We start from the raw sequence: 6,901 nt of genomic DNA on the forward strand, positions 1-6,901 counted from the left end.
CATAACTATTTTTTTGTTGATCAATTTTTTTTTAATTGACAACATGAGTATCTCGTTTTGAGGGCGCGTAGCCATGGGTCAGGCTACCAAACTGATGATCGTATAATGTGATACTTGGGAATGACTGGATTTGGATCAGCTGGTTTAATCGAGATGTTTGAGTTGTAGCTTGGCTTAATATCTGCATTGGTTGAGAGGTGGCGTCTAAAGACCCACACATTTCATTTATAGTGTATGAAGTGCACCATCACGCTTGGGGACGTCGCACTACAACTCGATCTACCAGTGGATGGTTATGCGGTAATCGGTTTTAGTAAGGTTGCCAAACCTGCAGTTTTGTGCGTTTGTTTGCTTAGTCGATCACCAGGTAATGAGAAGAATAAATTTACCAGTTTGAATTTTTATTGGTTAAAACAAAATTTTGAAAATGTATCGAGTAATGCCACAGAGTTGGAGCTTATGTGCGCTACTCGAGCATTTATTATATGTTGCTAAGGGTTATTGATGCCAGATGCAAACAATAATAGAGTCCACATTATGTACTTTCCCTAATTGTCAGATTTACGCACCACCCAGGAGTATAGTTGGGGGTCGGCAGTATTGGCAACATTGTATCGTGAGCTATATTGGGCTACAAAGCATGATGCGTAAGAAATAAGTGGTTGTCTAATATTGTTGCAATCATGGACGTTGTATAGGATGTCATTTTTGGCATTAGTGAGCCATCAACCACCAGTGTGGCCAATTGTAAATATCAAGAATAACCCAATCGACAATTCAATTTTTTTGGCATTAATTTCTTTTGTTAACAATTTTCCTTTGTTGGCAGATGGTCCACAGGGAGGTTCGAACAACTTAGGGTGTATCGTTAAATGGTCGAGGTTTATTTTTGGAAGGAGGTGGAATTTTTATAAAAAATGACAACAAAAAATCGTTGATAAGATATAAAAGTAACATGTTTTTAATCTCATTCTTGATGCATTTTTGGAAGATTTATTATGTAAATTAGTGAATTTGATGCTCCTAATTCTTTAAATTCATGTTTCTATGCTTAGGTGAGTATAAGAGAACGAAAGGAGCAAAAAACAAGACAAAATCAAGCAAAAAGAGCTGTTTTTAGCATTCACACAGCCTGAGCATTTCCACACGGGCTGGCCACATGCCCATGTGCCAATCCGTGTCAATTTTGCACCCTGTTTCCCAAACACGCAGAATAAGCCAATTTTTAGGCTTTCTGAGCATTCTAAAGTCTATAAATATCAATTAAAAGAAGATCTAAGGGAGCATGCAGAGAAGATTGAAGAAATTACTCGAAGAACACCATCGAAGCCAACTCAAAAGTGGATCTCCTTCAATATTGAAGATCTCCTTTTAACTTCCTTCGAAGCTTATTTGAATTTCTAAATGTCTTGTAGTTTTCTGACTCCGAGATGTTTTATATTCAGATTATGAACTAAATTCCCTAGATATCTAGGGAAGATGAAACCTATGATGAATCTTATTATTTGATTTCTGAATTACATGATAAATACTTGATTCTTGTTCTCAATTATGTATGCTTATTTCATGCTTTAATATTTTAAGGATATTAATTCATGTTTAATGTTCTTATTTCAGTGGAGCAAAAGTCTCTGTTTAAGAGTAGATCTAGTATAATTGAGTGGAGTTGCATGCAGTCCTAGAAATAGGACAACATAAATCTACCGGATTAGAGTCAAATCTAATAGCGAATCCATAGATCAAGTTAATGCAAAAATAAGGATTTTAATTAGAAAGAGATTTCGATTAATCAACCCAGAGTCAGTTGTTCTTACTCTTGAAAGAGATATTAACATAATTTAGGGATTTCTACGGATCAAGACACAAGTGAATAAATTATTTAATTTAGTTTCGGAATAATAAGTAAAGTCTAGGTGGATTCTTTCCTAGGTAGTCTTTCTCTTTGGTTATCTTCAAATATTTTCCTTATTCATTCTTGTCACGTTCTTATATAATTTAGATTAATAAATTTAGATTAAAACAATCATCCTAATTTATCGTCTAAATAATAGAAAAATAGTAATTACTAGTACTTTTAGTCCTCGTGGATACGATATTCCCTACTCACCATAGCTATATTATTATTCCATAGGTGCACTTTTCGTAATTATAGTTAGTTTAGTGACCATCAAGTTTTTGGCAGTCCTGTAGCAGCGCTGAGCTCGGGAACACTCATATGGTGCACCAAGCCATTGAGTCGGAAAGTGATGGTGCTTGGCTCGTCATGAGTCGTCATAGCGTACTGGAGAGTAAACGTCGAGAAAAAATCCAATGTCAGCTCTATGTATATGGGCTCGATGATCGAGAAAAAATGGTCCCATGGTGTTATAGCTATAAAGGCACGCATGTGATCAACTAGATAGACCTGCTCCAACGCGGCCCAATCAATGCATCGACCTAGGCTAAGTGGACGCTGTCGAAGTAATTGAAATAATTCCTCCTGGGGACCTACAGAAAATTCGAGATAAGGGTGGTAGGCCTCGACAGAAGCCTCGAGGAGGATGTCACACTAGGTGTCTTCCCCTTTTTCGAAGCGGGGATGGCGACCTTAGACTTGATACGAGCGTTCTTCATGGTGTACCTGAAAAAGAAAATATTCCAAATTAGAAAAGCAACAAAATGATAAATCAGTAAGTAAAGAAATAACAGGGCTGACAAATCAGTATAGAATATTGGACTAGCAATCCTTCCATTAGAATCTAATCTTCATAAATGGAGAATTTACTCTAAAAACAATAAAGGACTGATATGAATACGACATAATCTATGAATTCAATTATGATAATAAAAAGAACTAATAGGTAAACAATAAAAATAAAAATAATTAATTAAATAATAATAAAGAAAACCCTAAGATTATCGAACACTAATCAAATCTACAAAAATACCAAAATGAACTATAATTAAAATAGCAATGAAGGGAATGAATGACAAGAATCAACATAGCAAAATGATTAATCAATCGCAATTCTAAACTATTCTTAACAATGGTAGAATAATAGTAATAACAAGAAGCAAAAAATACTAATAAAAATGAATACTAATAAATCTAAAGCTAAAAATAATCAATAATAAAATAGAAAATGAAAAGAAGCAAAAGAAATAGAAAATAAATAAAATAAAATAAAATAATGGGGAAAATTTGACAGGAGTGGTTGTGGGTTAGAGGTGCAAGCCGGCAGGAGTGCGTGGGCTACGGCTTGGGAAGGGGTGGAAGAGCAGAGCTGTTGAGGGTGTTGGGGGGTTCGATGTTGGCCTAATGAAGAGAAGGGGCTGTTGGGGTGGTGCAGTTTGATGGGAGTGGCATTGTATGGGGAAGTGAGGCCGGGAATGAAGAAGGATGAGGGGAAGAAGGAATGAGGGTCAGTTTTTGGGTGAAGAAAGGAGAATACCAAGGGAGAGGACGGTGATGGTGGTCGAAATGGTAAGTGGAGGCTAGGGTTTTGGTGTTTAGAGAGCGGCTGCAAGAGATGAAGAAGAAGATGAAGAAGAAGACAAAAAAATAAAAAATAAAAGGGAATAGAGTTTTAAAAGGGTGACACGATTGTGTGAGAACTGTGTGGGCCACACTCTTCTGTGGTTCCTGTTCAGCCCGTGTGCGATAAAATTTTTAACCCAGTCTTCACACGGCCTCAAACACGCCCATGTTCCACACGACCGTGTCACATGGCCGTGTGCAACCTCTTTCACTGCTCCCATGCCCATGCGGCTCAACCGTGTCTCACACACGGCCATGAGCCTTGCCCGTGTAACTTTCTAACTTGCTTTTAAAAAAGAAAAATTTAGCTCTAGGTTTCACACAGTCATGTTACATGCCCGTGTGGACTATTTTAGGCCATGTCTCTATCAATTTTTGAAAAATTAAGTCCCAGGATCCATACGGCCAAGGGCACGCCCGTGTAGGTCATACGGCCATGTCGCCAGGCCTTGTAACTCTCTGTTGATTTCTTTAAAATTTTAAAACCAAGTCTTAAGCTCCATATGGCAAAGGACACGCCTGTGTGTCTAGGTCGTGTGGGTCACATGGCCATGTCGCTAGGCTGTGTAACTCACTATTAAACCCCTTTTAGTGCACACGGCCTGGGACACGCTCGTGTGTCTAGGCCGTATGGGTAAAAAAAACACACTTTTATTAATTTTTTAAAAAATACTATGAAATAAAAATAAGAAAATTAGCAGTGCTAACACTCAGTTGGCTCTTGAGAAGCGCTTATTTAAAGTCTAACCTCGACCTACCTTGTGAGCACAATTACGAAGGTTCACGGAGCTGAAGCTCCTCTCTATCTTTATCAATTCTATTATCTAAATAAGGTTTAAGTCGAGTACTATTTACCTTAAATACGCCAAATTTAGAATGAGTTACCTTGACTGTACCGAATGGGAAGACATTTAGTACTGTAAAGGGATTTGATCCGTTTACATCAAGCTCCAAAGTGGTAATTTGAGGATCCGTTTTATTTAAAAGTACCTTACCTCCAACATTAAATTGGTTCATTCCATCCACATGCTAATCATGGTGTCGCTTTGGTTCTGTATCATGTATTTTCGATTTCTCCTTGACATGTGTCTGCCATTTGTATAGTTTATCGATCTGTAGCATTCGTTCTTCATGAGTTGTTCTATTTTTGTCGCATGAACTAAAATGTGGCTTTATCATGTTTTTCCAAGGGGTTTCCTGGAAACAAGTTTGAGTTACAAGGTTACTCATATTAACAGAACTTGTATAATCATCTTGATCACTAAATGTCTTAATAGAATTACGAGCTTGAAGTGTAACCGTGTCATCACCTACACGAAGTATTAACTCACCTGTACCAACATCAATAATAGTTCTAGCAGTTACTAAAAAGGGCCGATCTAAAATCAAAGGTACGTCACTATCCTTATCCATGTCCAAAACAACAAAATCAACTAGGAATATGAATTTATCAATCTTTACAAGTACGTCTTCAATAATACCCCTAGGAAAATACTGGTTTTATCTGCTAATTGAATACTCATCTTAGTTTGTTTAGGTGTCCTAAGACCTATTTGTTTAAACATTTTATAGGCCATGACATTAATACTAGCCCCTAAATCAGCCAAAGCATTGTTAACATTTAAACTATCAATTAATAAAGAATAGTAAAACCCATTGGATCTTTCAACTTGTTGGGTAGTTTATTTTGCAAAATGGCTGAGCACACTGTATTTAGCTCCACATGCAACGAATCATTAAACTTCCATTTGTTTTTCAAAAGCTCCTTTAAAAATTTAACGGAATTGGGCATCTGCGAAAGAGCTTCAATAAACGGTAAGTTAATATGTAATTTTTTTAAAAGTTTAAGAAATTTACCAAATTTTTCGTTCGTGTGGTCTTTCTTTGTCGCCTTAAGATATGGAACTTGAGGTTTATAATATTTACTAATCCATTTTTGTTCATTCTAGCTTACCTCGACCTTATAGTTACTTACCACAATTTCTTGCCTCGATTTTGGTTCATATTCAACTAAACCTTCTTCATCTCAAATAGTAATTGCATGAAGCTGCTCTCTTGGGTTAGTTTTGGTGTTGCTAGGTAAGCTACCTTATGGTTGTTCTGAAATCAACTTTCAAGTTGATCGATTTGGTTCTCAAGCACTTTAATTGACGCTTGTTGTTTTTTAAGTGTTGTTTCGGTGTTTTGGAAGCGGATTTCTGACACCGAAATAAACTTTGTCAACATCTCCTCAAGGTTCATCTTTTTCACTTATTGGTAAGGTTGTTGAAAGCTTGGAGGGGCTTGTGCTCTTTGATTTCCTTTACCACCCCAAGAGAAATTGGAATGGTTCCTCCACCCTGCATTATAGATGTTACTGTAAGGATTATTCTGAGGCCTAGAATTATTACCCATATAGTTGATTTGTTTGTTCTTTGTGCTAGAACTGTAGGGCAAATATTCTGGATTGTTCATTCCTCTTTCATTTGCATCGCATTACATCACCGGATGCACCTACGTAAAAACACATAAACCATTAATTTTCTTATTTAATTGTTCTACCTGATTTGGTAACATGGTGACTACATCTAGATTGAAAACACCGGCTGCTTTATTAGGTTTTGTCCTCATGACTTGCCACTGATAATTATTCAATGACATCTTTTCTATAAACTCATAAGTCACTTCAGGTGTTTTATTGTTCAAAGTACCACACGTTACTGCATCGATTAATTGCCTAGTTGAGGGATTCAAACCATTATAGAAGGTTTGAACCTGTAGCAATAGAGGTAACCCATGGTGAAGGCACCTTCTCAATAAATCCTTATGCCTCTCCCATGAATCATATAAGGTATCTAAGTCAATCTGCATGAAGGAAGAGATATCATTTCTCAGCTTAGCTATCTTAGCCGGTAGGAATTACTTTAGTAGGAATTTATCGATCATTTGATCCCATGTAGTGATAGAACCTCATGGTAAATAACTCAACCACTGTTTAGCTTTGTTCCTCAACGAGAAGGGAAAAAACCGTAAGCGAATGATGTCATCAGAAACGCCATTTATCTTGAAAGTATTATAAGCTTCCAGAAAGTTAGCCAAATGCGTATTTGGATATTTGTCTTGCAAACCATGGAACTGAACAAATTGTTATATCATCTGAATAGTATTCGACTTCAGTTTGAAATTGATCGCAGCAATGGTGGGACTCGCAATACTTGATTCAGCCCCAGTTAGAGTGGGCTTGGCATAATCGTACATAGTACGAAGAGCAAGATTCAGATTTGCTGGATTTGCAACAATCGCATGAGGTAGCTGATTATTCTAATTATCACCTATCTCCTCAATAATAATAATATTGTCCTCTTGCTCGTCTACTATACCCTGTCGATTCTGCCTTGCTTCTCT

General features: G+C 36.9%; 1 non-coding gene across 1 annotated transcript; it reads left to right on the forward strand.

Annotated features, from left to right (window-relative positions):
* Positions 1-6,287: 6,287 nt before the first annotated feature.
* On the forward strand, positions 6,288-6,394 carry LOC128294687 (small nucleolar RNA R71). The gene has a single exon (XR_008284994.1). It is a non-coding gene; the product is annotated as a small nucleolar RNA R71 (small nucleolar RNA).
* Positions 6,395-6,901: the final 507 nt, after the last annotated feature.

This window comes from Gossypium arboreum, chromosome 6 (assembly GCF_025698485.1).
Source record: "Gossypium arboreum isolate Shixiya-1 chromosome 6, ASM2569848v2, whole genome shotgun sequence".
Lineage (NCBI taxonomy): Eukaryota > Viridiplantae > Streptophyta > Magnoliopsida > Malvales > Malvaceae > Gossypium > Gossypium arboreum.